This window comes from Dermacentor andersoni, chromosome 2 (genome assembly GCF_023375885.2).
Source record: "Dermacentor andersoni chromosome 2, qqDerAnde1_hic_scaffold, whole genome shotgun sequence".
NCBI classification, from domain to species: domain Eukaryota; kingdom Metazoa; phylum Arthropoda; class Arachnida; order Ixodida; family Ixodidae; genus Dermacentor; species Dermacentor andersoni.
Window position 1 is genome coordinate 113,254,143 of NC_092815.1, and position 12,486 is coordinate 113,266,628.

Genomic DNA, 12,486 nt, shown 5'->3' on the forward strand with positions numbered 1-12,486 from the left:
CGCTCTTCGTTTCGAGCTGTAATTGGTAGTGCCTTTGATCTCTTTCCATACATACTTCGTATGTTCTACAACCCCGTTATGATGGCGAGGTATTTGAGCGCCTGAACACGTAGCCGACAAAGCCTGTGTTTTGCGCAGATTGCGAAATATTCAGCAAGCGTAAGCAAGCTGAGAGCGAGTGTTTTAGGCCACTGTTCGAGTTAATTGCTAATGGCCATCGAACACACGAGCTTGTTTTTTTCGACTGCCTCCGCTGCGAGTGTTCTGTTACCATTAATACTATACATACTATACTTTGTGGTAATCTAAGGATTCGGTACAAGCTCCCACTCACAAAAGTTTACTTCATCTGCCCTCGTTGCTGCGCGCTCCAAAACAGCATCTCCGTAGAGTGCCGATACCTAGCGAGAAGTTGGGCTCTTCCGCAGCGTAATAGTGAGAACGAACGTAATTCACACACGCGTCTATGCAAACTGTCTTTGCGTTCTTTATTTTCAATCGAATGAATGAAACCACGTTTTATGTGTGCGTAAGTGAATAAAAGAGAGAGTGTGTTTCTGTGTGTGCCTGCAAAGCGGCCGCTTTATTGAACTACTCCGTACACTTTGAATTGGTGGACGGCTGCCGGTGATCTCGCACACACGTGTAAACTGCTAAACAAAAACTGGAAAGGATAACGAGATCGACGAGGAGGAGTGTAAAGGGACACAGCGCAGGTACGAAGGAGGATGAGAGTAAGGGGTGAGGAGGGTGCAGGGCACATGCGAGTACCCGATCCGCCACCGACTGTGCCGCTGGAAGAATGGCGATTGCAACAAAGTACTACAGATGCTAGGTTGCAAAGATGTTTCCAGTGTGGCGCCGGGATCGCACCAGGATATACTGTCATGATATCATTTAGCATTGTGGTTGGCAGCGAGATATCCACTTTGTGTGCCTGCTGATGTGGCCACAAAGTTTCGTAATTCTTAGATGGCATGGTTATATGAAGCAGTTTACTAAACAGAGCTATCACTAACTGTGAGAATAATATGCAATGATTTCTGGCGCAATGTTTTCATTTCTATAGACCCTTTCCAATAGGCGAAATGTTTGGTACGTGTTATATGTGTGTTGCGTATTCCTGGAGGAGCTCTGATTAAATAAGTAAGGCGCCCTACACCTTTTTATTGGCTGCCTTTGAGAGACAGAGTTCATTTGCGTTTCGGGAAACACCCGTGTTAACAATGTACACGTTGCTCATGCAAAGCAGTTGCCGGCCAAGCGGAGAAATCCAACAACGCCTGCTTCAACATCACTACCACCACGAAATGTACGCATGTGTTGTGCATGGGTTCAAGGGCCATTTTGTAGTAGGTATATTTCAGTTATCCATTTGATTCTGGATACACTTGACCTTTGCCAAGCTCCATGGGTTGGGCAGCACTGTATCTCGCCATTCACTTTACTGCGACTGCAGCTAATTGCTCGAAATTCGATTTGCCTTGTCCATCCTTTCCGTCCACCCTGTTACGCTGACGGCGATCGTTGGCGTCATCGACGGCGCACAGTGATGATTTTTGCTATCGTGATGCCATCGCGTCATCCCCAGCTTCGCCATACGCACAGCGCGAAGAAAAATAGAGATTCTCCACAGTCCCTCCTGTTGGTACTTCAACCCATGCCAGCGAAATAATGTGCATTTGGGAGTCATGCGCGGTAACCACTGACCTATCACGAGGCAATATTGCTGGGAAATTACTGCAAGGCTTTGCGCTGCCCAGATACTTTGAGAGCAGTGGCGTATGTGGATGTATTTTGGAGGCCAGTACTGTGGTGGACGAGGATCATGTTATGAGCATTCAATAGAAGTTATTCTTGGGATGATAGCAGTGCATTTGTGTGCTACCTTTCATTGCCATGCTCATGAAGACAGCGTCTGCGGGATAAAACAGGCGTACAGGGCAATGGTGATGATGAAACTCAAACACGGCACATACGCACAATTGATGATGCGTCGAGTGTGAAGTGGTTGGTCGGAAACAACGTCAAACGCATCAGCAACGTAAATGTCGCTGGCGACGACGCAACGACAAGGACACGTAGTTAACACAGTACGGCTCACAAGATTCAGATTCGCCTAGTGCCCCAGTGATATTCGCGCGCCCCTTTCTCCAGTGCAAACCACGCCTGAGAAAGCTGGCACTGATACGTTACTGACGAGGGCAGACTCCGACTGGGCTAAATGGAGCTCGTTTATTGCACTATGTGCCATTGCCACGTTCCGAAATCCGTCGCCCCGGACCCTTCCCTAACGCCTGCTTGACTTCCTCCCCTCCTTACTGCTCCTGCACGGGGTCTCGTCCAGTTCGTCCGCGGGGTCTCGAATGACAGTCCCGGTCCCACGTTCGAGGCACTGTGCAGGAACGCCTCCACCCGTCGTGATGTAGCACCACCGTAGCCGTCTGGCCATGACGCTCGGTGTAGTCGTAGTCTGTGGCGCGCATTCGAAGTCCTAAATCTTGGCTCAGTTGCTCCCTGAATAAATGATCGCTGCCGCCACTCCCAGTGTATCTGACACTGGTTCCCACTTTCTGCATGAATGTACGAGGTGGTGTCGGAGACTTCCCAGCGAATGCTCTTACGGGAGTTGGAGGGCGCACTTCTAGGAACATCACGCTGAAGCAAGCAGTGACTCGCGATGACTACGCCACTCAACCGGCCACTCGGTTTCGTTTATGCACCAACATGGACGTCGGTACTGCTGCATTCGCCAATTGTCACAGGCGTCGCGTCGCTCTGCCCGACATGTCCTACATAGTAATACTGCGAATACGCACAACAAATGAAGTCACTCAAATATCACTGGTGGTACTACATCGTTTCGCACAGGACATCAGTTGTAGCAGACGTTTTGGCCTGAAATTAATGGTATCTTCGACTGGTCGCCTGTATGCCCCGAAGCAGAGTCGGGTAGATCGGTCGTTTCCCGAGCTCAAAGGTAGGGGACAAGCGCGCAAGCCGAACGTGCGACTCGCTCTCGGAGGAGGAAATTGCTGATGCGAAACCACGTGACTACTGCCAACGTCCGATGTTTCGCCTATCCAAAGCTCCCGGCGCTGCCCAAAAAACCGGCGGACGTGCCGGCGGGATGAACGTTCATCGAGACGCCAGCATGCGATGGCCTAGGTTGCCAAGGTTACAGTGGGCCGTCGCCAACAGCAGAGACGCGGCGCTGTGATGACGTTTTAATCTCGATGACTGCTCCGACGACAGGGCTCGGAGCGCCTCAGAGTGCTCCAAGATAGCGGAGAGCAATCGAGAAGAACCAGCCGAACGCAGGGCGCGCACCCTCTTTCAACCAGTCGAAGACAACGCCGCTCGCGAGAGCGCTCCAGAGTGCTCAGAAACGACCAGCCGAAGATAGCATACGTAATACCATGCGGGAAACAAGCCATCGACCCTGGTAAGCATGAATCCTTTAACACAGCAACTGCTTTCGCATCTGCGGCCCGAATAAGGATCTACAAAAACCAAGAAGACTGAAATATAAAAGATAGTATAGGGAGACCTTAAATTTGGAGGACATCTCAATTGTCGCGCTCAAGTCACTTTAGGCAGGTAGGTGCTTCTGCGCTGTCCTACTAAAGGATAGAAACAAAGGAAGGTGACTCTATTAGACAAACGAAACGAAAAATAAACATGATGTACCAAGATTGTCTGAATCAAATATCATCAAATAGCATGATGTAGAACTGTCTTAACTAAATAAATGACCAACCCCTCCCCTACCGGAAAATGGGGATGCATGAAGCTTGTTCCGCGTGCATCTGACTTTCGTTACGGTTAAGTAACCTACAGGTAACGGTGCCGGATTGCTTCGTCCTCCCGCTCCCTCAGCTCGGGATCTTCTCGTTGCTGTCGGATTGCCTGGGCTGCGGCAGCTTTAACGGCTGGATAGGTGAGCCGTCGGCGAACCCTTTCACGGGCCAGTTCTCGCTGCCGCTCGTCGAACACTGCCCGTTCCTCGGGGGAACGCGCAACGCGTGGCCGTGCCATCTGTTTTCCGAGACTGAACTGAACGGAAACGAAGTCGGCGCAACGCGCACGAAACCCTTTCCTGACGTTTCCTTCCCCGGCGGGAGCGAAACGGCTCCGAGTGGCTGCGTGCGTAGCGTGAGCGCGCGCCTATGCAGCTGGAATCCTTGCTAATGACTCACGCTCCGGCACCTGCACAGCTGTCAACTCACCAAACCGCCTTTTCACGCAGCTGTGCTCTGCTCTGGGAGGAACTGTGTTTTCTTTTTTGAGTGACAACGACAACGTCACTTGTGAGCCAATACAAGCTTCACTTGAAAAAAACTGTTGCCGTAAATGTTTGGCCAAGCGGCTTCGAATAAAGGTTCCTCTGAAGCCACGCGTTTTACCTAAATAAATCTTGCACCCTCACAGGGGGAGAGCCTAAGAGTGCTGAAGTCTGTCCATCTGCATAGTTCAAATTCCACAATATTCATTACGGTGTCATACAAAAGGAATACGTACACCAGAAAGAACAAATCAGCCAAAACCTGTTTATCTAACTTAAGCTAATCTTTGTATTCTCATATAATCGTACTTAGCTTTGAAATGGTGTATATATATTTATTATTTTCGAATTCCTACTTTAAACTAAAAAAAATATATGCCCACACCCCTCCCCCTTAAAAACCGCCCTATAACCGATGTGTTCTGGCGCAGTTCTCTGTAGCGAGTGCACCTATTTATGGGACGAATAAGCAGTCAACCACAATTAAGATGGTGGTTTTCACTGTGGGAGAATGCTTTTGTCTCAGGAAATGAGATCAGAGCCGAAATTATTGCTTACATGTCTTACGTTACATTATGTACCTTTCCCCGCTTTCGTCCTTTAGTGTAGGATTGCCTTCCGAGCAGGTCTTTAGTGAACCTCCCCGCGTCTTGTTCTTTGTTTCTATCTCTCTCTAGATGCACTTCAGACCACTAATGACGCGCGAGGTGGAAAAATTTGGAATTAAACCGTTACGTCATTGTAGTAAAGAACTGGTGTAAAGGTTGTGTTCGGCTACTGTAGTCACTCACAAGAAGAGAAAAAAAAATTACAAAAAAGTGAAATATCAAACTCTTCGGCAAGCTATACAGCTGTGGCAACAACCGTTCTTCGAGGACAAAATGACACCTTATTTATCTGCAAGTATTGCAGTAGTGAAGCTGTATTTTGTTTTCTAGAACGACAAGTTGGTGTGTACGAAGGTCAGAGAATGAACCGCTTGTGTTTCATGCCAAAACTAAAAGAATACATTAAACAAGTGAGCTACACTATCAAGACTAAGATTCGAAAAGCTTTTTCACAACTACAGATTCCACGAAGTTACTGTTCTTCGATCGCTGATGTTTTAGGGCAAGAAAGCAAAAAATACATGTTTAAGAGCCAAGTATAAGAAAATGCGTGTTGCTTACTGCACTTCTTTCGAACAGAGTTCCCAACTGCCTGTGGTCAAGAAATGCTTCTCCTCTTATGAAGAAACAAACACACGTCTAGATGTCACGATGAAATATTTCACAATAAAGCCCACCTAAGGGACAAGCACGCAATGTCGCAAAGAACAGAAGGGATTTACACTGACATCCCTGTATTTGAAGGCGCCTTGTGAAACATCGCCTGCGGTGTTATCAGCAAAAAAAAAAAGTATCGTCCCTGATACCGCCGCTGCAGAAGAAAAAATGTTGACTATCCTTCGCAGAGAAGGCAGCATGAGCCAAGAGTTCCTAGGGGGAGCATCACGGATAAAGATAGTTCGTCTTACGCCAATGTTGTTTTTTTTTCCCTGAGAGTGGCAAGTGAGTGGCATGAACAACATAGATATAGCGAATGATCAAAATGAATGAAAAAAAGACCGCAATATTTCTCGAACATACGTCCAAATTTGCTGCAGGAAGTAGACTTGCTCCCTGATCTGGCTGTTTACGCCTGCTCGCTGTGCGACTGTGTTCTTACAAGCAACACAAAGCCCTGAGGCCAAGTTTTGATTCTACTGTGGTCGACAAAACAGGTATCAATCCTGTTTCCCAACAATGAAAGTATATCTGTTTGTTTCGCTTAAGCCCACGTTGCGCGTTTGTTGATATTTGTCTATACCTGCAAGAAAGAGAAATTGCGTGAAAACAAATATGTGGGCGTTATGCCTATGTGAAGCGTTGGTCCGCTTGTATGACCGCGAAGCTTATGTGTTCGGTGAGGTGTGCACTAACTTTCTTGGGAAGCTTGAGCGACCAGATTCCTGCATCACAGCCGTGTCCCCCGCAAGAGACGTAAAAAACCGTAGCAACGCTCTCTGCTCTGCTGTCTGGCACGATATTAGGCTTTGTATGTAGAAGGTGTTAGCAGCACATTTAGGAGTGTTCTCAGATAGACATAGATAGATAGTGTTCTCAGAGATATGAAATGTAATCGAAACGGCAACTTAACTCCAGGTAGTTGCAAGATAAAAAGTGCAAACGAGACGCAAAGTTTGGGGGAATCATATAGGTCCCTTATCGGCTAGCGAGTGTTTGATTAATTCCGATAACTTGATAAACTCCCGATGTCGCGGTTTCTCAGGTTCTGTTTTCAACAAATTTTGTGATCTTGCAACGAATCGTACTCAGCGTTGCGCGCAAACTTTTAGGAGGGCTCATGGAGGCCCAAAATTTATTTTCGTTCATATTGCAAGAGATTAAGGACACCACAAATATATATTGTTACCTCGTGCAGCTTCAATTAAGCAACATATTGCTCCCTCGCTTAGACTTTTCGCAGAGCTGCCTTGATTCACTAAGTTTTGCACTCGCCTAATGCGAGCGGCGGATCTGAGTATAAAAATCCTAATAAGGCGCCCAGCTATATGTTATGAACAACTTTGCTGCACAAATGCTATTCACGGACGTTTTCAATGATGACAGCGGTGCTTCGTATACTTGCGTGGGTTTTCGCCTGCTTTTATTTATCACCCAGTGTTATTCCCGCTTCTATATTAGCCCGCAAGTGCTGCGATGGCAGCAATTCTTGCTCTTATCTCGTAGACGTGTCCAAACTCGCTCTGGCGATATAAGGAAAAAAGTACGGTCCTAGCCGATTCGCTTCAATTTATTTATTTATTTATTTATTTATTTATTTATTTATTTATTTATTTACATATTGCTGACGCATTTGTTCAGGCACATGTGCCCAGCCGGAGGTCGTGGACAAGGGTGGCGTGACAATGTCGCCATTTGTGCTGATAATATTGTTGCTTCGACTCTTACAAAAGATACCACAACAAAAGCAGATGCAGATAATATTGTTGTGGTTCGGCTTATGACAAGCGTGAAATCGTCGTCCGACGAGTCGACGCAGTCCGAGTACAACTCGGTTGCCTCGCTGTCCGTGTCATTTGACGCTTTTCCGCGTTTCCTGGACGCGACCCCACGTGATGGCTTGGCTCCAGGAAGGTCTTCGAGGGCTTCTTCGTCCATTGCCGCAGCACGGGAGCAGCAGCTCCCAGAGTTTGGAAAGAAACAAAGCGAGGCAATGGTACAAACGTTCTATGATAAAAACACTTCGTCGTCGTCGTAGCTTTCCACAGACGAAGCAGCAGCTACATTTAGCCGCCGGATCTGGACCTACTGCTCGGTAGCTCCAAAATAAATACATGGGAAGGAAGAAATCGTTTTCGTGAGAACTACTGCAGCAGTCTTCAAGAGCTTTCTTTCTGCATTTAAAATAAAAAAGTAAATGCTAGTGACTCTGGAAAAATATCTTATCTAGGCGAATTTCTGCTTTCGAAAACTATAATGTTAACGAAAAAACAATTATGAGGTTTACAACTCTGTAATTGAGCAATGAAAAACTATGTGACTATTTCCTAAAGTAATAACAGATTTCTAACGTAGAGAAAATTGATGAATTAGGCACCGCTTTGAAATCTACCACTAACTTTACGGTATGGATATTCACGATCGTCGTAATCATTGCAACAATTTATTGTAATCTCTATTTACATGTCGAATTTCTACATTTGAGGTGATCGAACAGTTTCTGTGCGCAAAACTGTGATACCTGATTTTGGTGCGCAGTTACGAATTTGTAAAGTACGGGCTTCCATTTTCGTAAACTTACAGATTCGCGGCACTTTTTGTTTAAATTTCCGGTCATAAATTAGTGTTGCGCTTCCTGCAGTCACTGGAATTCCGCCTTTTGTCTCAAGTGCAACGAATTTCACTCAAATAATCATCGTGGTTGTCTCATAAAAGCATTTATTTGTTTTCCACGCATTTGAATAGTGAAATTGGAATTCACCTCGCACTAAAGCTTCCTCTTAAAAGGAAGCATTACCTCAGGAGTTGCTATATGAGCTCTGTCGCAGCATCTACTTGCAGTGGAGATGTCACGGCGTGCGTCAGCCAATGAGAGCAGCCAACATCGCGGATAGCGTATTTTCGTGGCTGATTATGCTTCCTGGAGACAGACGAGGCAGCACGTCATTCTTGAAGCACTCCTCGTGGCAGTTCCCGCTCATTACTTCACGATATTCGGTCTTTATTAGAACGGAACACCAGGTGTCTGCCTTCAAGCAAGCCGGTTTTGTTGTCTTAGTGCGTAAGAATGACGCGACGGTTTTTGCCACTGTAACCTTTATGACGTTTGTGAGGTGAAACGAACGAGATGTGTCATTTTCCGGAACTTCTGTTCTTTCCAAATATATCTGAAGATAAAGATCACGCAGATGTCATGCCCTCTCGGAATCGGGAGGCGAACTTTTATGAGCCGCACAACGCGAGATGGCGCGTTACAACGAGAGACGTCTGCAGATTTCATGTGAGCAACGCGTCTCTCAGTCACAGTGGTGGACTTTGGAGAGTAAGTGGAAGTTTTATTTAGTCTTAAAACGTGCTGTATCACAAGAGACAACGTGCTCGACCTTGTAAACTTAAAAAAAAGGATTACACCGCTTGAGGCGTATTTTTCTTCCTTTTTCTTCGTTAATTACCCAGCGCCCCCAGTACTTCCAGGCCGCGAACAGCATGCCTGTTATTATCGTGACGTAGCAATCATTGCCAGGACAGTATTAAGGAAACGAAAGCAAGACTGATGACGGCAATTTCTGTGTGACAGCCTAATAGGCGAAAGCTCCTTTAGAGGGTGAAACGCGCCACAGGGCCATATTATACGATTAGAGACGCGCAGTGCATTTTTATGACGATCGAATTCGATAAGTTTCACCTTCATTGAACAGTGCCGGATGTTGTTGTTGTTTATGGGGTTTTACGTGCCAAAACCACTTTCTGATTATGAGGCACGCCGTAGGGGAGGACTCCGGAAATTTCGACCACCTGGGGTTCTTTAACGTGCACCTGAATCTAAGTACACGGGTGTTTTCGCATTTCGCCCCCATCGAAATGCGGCCGCCGTGGCCGGGATTCGGTCCCGCGACCTCGTGCTCAGCAGCCTAACACCATAGCCACTGAGCAACCACGGCGGGTTGAGTGGGTGCCGGATGTTAGAATGTGGCTATAGGGTGCGCTTGTTCATTATTTATAAGCAAATTCTTGCTACGCGACACGTCTAATGCGTCAAGCCCAGTAGTCCAGATCATGTATATGTGCGGGAGGTCCTTGTTCCTTTTGAGCACATGTAAGGCCGGAACTCACATCCTTCCAAGTGGGTAGTACTTCCACGCCACTTGCGAGCCCATTGTCACGGCTGTGCGTTTCTTTGCCCTCGCGGTGGAAGCCACGAGGGGGATGAAGATAAATTTTTTGAATGTCAAAAGAACTGGCGCGCTTTTTCTGCCTCTTTTTTTCGTTTTTGATTTGTTTTAGGGGCGTAGTTGCGTTCAGTATGAGATGCAACACCGCACTTGTAGTCATACGGGATACAATACTTGGCGGTGACACCTAAGTACGAAAAATTGGAGAGCAATACGCTGTTACAACTAGTTGCATTTATTGAACAATTTTCGTTGTATGTCGGCATCACTGTGCAATCTTGGAGCCTCTCAGAGAACGAGTTCCGTGTTTTAGCTAATATTGAACGCAACTGTTCGTCAAGGTTTCGTTGCTGACTGAGGATTGAGGAATTCCGTCGCCCATTTATGCCGTGAAAATCGCCAATTTTCTAATTATAATTACTTGGGTTAGTAATACTCGCTAAAGTTATTACTCTTCAGTGATTCTTCACTATGCGCATGCGCCACACAAGTATACAAAGGCAGCGTGTTACACTAGCCAAAAAAAAAAACAAGAAGAAAAAAAGAAATCGCGTCTAAGGAAGAACAACAGAAGGAACTCCAAATCAAAATTGAAGAAAATGAGAAATGTTGCCATGCGTGTTCAAAGGTACTCATATAATATATGAAGTGAATTATTTAGATATATAAATGAATGCTTAATTACATTGGGGAGGGGGGGGGGGGGGTTAAATGTGAAAAGTGCTCAGGCGTTCTCGTGCGCACATGAATTCAGCCTACGTTTAGCCGGGGCGTTTTCGTACCACGGCGCTCATAGGCAACCCATGTATTGTCGCAAGCCTTAAAAACTACTGCATGACAATGAGTAGTGAGAAAGGATGTCAGGAAGCTTATTTCGCAAGGTCGTCATCACCCATAAGTGCATAGCATTTTGTGTTTCAGTTTAAGTTTATTGTTCATTCAAGATACATAGTTGGATGTTAGTAGTATACAGGCGAGGGTCCCAAAGTCAAGTTACTGAAGCGGGACTCTCAATATAGAGTTACATCACTTGGGGCGTGCTACGCAAGGTAGTAAAGCGCACAGCAACTACACTGATTTATTAACTTAGGCGAATAAGGCAGACGGAGACGGCGCTCACAGTTGAGGTTTAGCCACATGCGCAGGCAGCACGATAGCTGAGTCGCGAACAGTCCGCTCCTTTCTCTCGTCCTTCCCTAGCCGCATCTGTTACACACGAGATTAATCTAACACGTTTCCAGAGGAAGATTAAAAAAAAAAAACTCACTAAAGCTTCACTCCAGGCTCCTTAAGGAGACCGGCGACAATTGAAGCACTGAAGAAATTGAAGTTATATGGCGGGAGCAATGTCTTGTAATCTGATTAGCTTCCACTTAGATCTGCATTCGGAGCGGTGCCTCGTGAGGGCTATTTAAGAAAGGCGGAAGTACATCTCGTTAGCTAAACTGCGGTTAGCTAAATCACCGAATGAGGCAAAGGAAGAGATTCGGATTTGGCGAACAATCACGTAGACGCTGCCCTAATTGCCTACACGTGCGTGAATGTGAACAAAGTATCGGCAGGGGAAGTTGATGCCGCCTATTCCTGATTTGCTTGCGATTTCATATCGGTTCGCCCATGTTCACGTACTTATTTACCTTCGAATTCCCTGTGGTTTCCGTGACTTTGCTGCCCAGTAGCAGAATGCTAATTAAGGAAGATCGTGATCGCGGGGAATAGGCCAGCAAGAGTGAAAGCAACTGCTGGCGCAGCCATGTCAAATGACCGAGCTAAAGATTGAGACCGTTGTAATTGTCTTGATACGAATTTTTGTGTCCGAGATATTCACTTGCTGGTGTATTTCATTTCAATCATCTCCTGTTTTTACGTACTCCTTCTTCACACCATTTTTCAAATTCTCACTCCTACATCCAATTGCAGATGATCGGAAAAAAGAAAAGACGACACGCAAGATGAGATCGCCAGGGCAGTTGAGGCTGCTTAAGAAATAAATCAACACAACAAGAATTTTTCAAATAATTGTCCCTGGCTCCTTAGTATTTATGTTCTCCTCGATTGACGCCGTGTGAGCAACGTGATAAATAGAAGTCATGAACGTATGCACACATTATTGCATGAAAATGAAAATGCATCTCTGTACTGCAACACACCCAGTGTTCCGATTTGAAGTCTTAGAATTGAGTGGTTTATAATGGCAGGCCGCCTAATTGTATTTTCCCTTCTTTTTACCCTAACAATCATTTGTTTCGTAGTTCTGGGCTTATTGTTCATCAGTGCCACATGGTCAATAACTACGCCAAGTGCTTCAAACTCGATTGCTCGGGCATTGAAGTCGTTTCAGATGCTTCAAAGTGTCGAAATCCCCATGTTTCCAGCCGTGAACGTGGAGGAGAGCGTCCGCGCACCCATATAATTATACGGTTCGTGTCTTTGCACCTAGCTACGATACCTTTTCTCTTTCTCTCTAACATGCGCTGCGTGTTGGATAGCGAGCGAAGTTTGACGCTTTAACCTACCATGCAGCGTGGTCGTAACGCGTAAATGCGTAATCCTCTGTCAGTTGAAATCACACCCGTCATCTCCGCTTTCCTATACTTCTTTCCAGCAAAGCTGCTCAGAGCAGTTCTGCAACCATCTTTGTGCACCCGTGAAGGCCGGCATGTGGTGGGGTGCTTGGTTTCAAAGGCCGATCAACAAGAGCAAGCAAGGCAAATTTTTATTTTCAAACATAGTTATCAATGGTAATAATATAAAAGTTACCTCG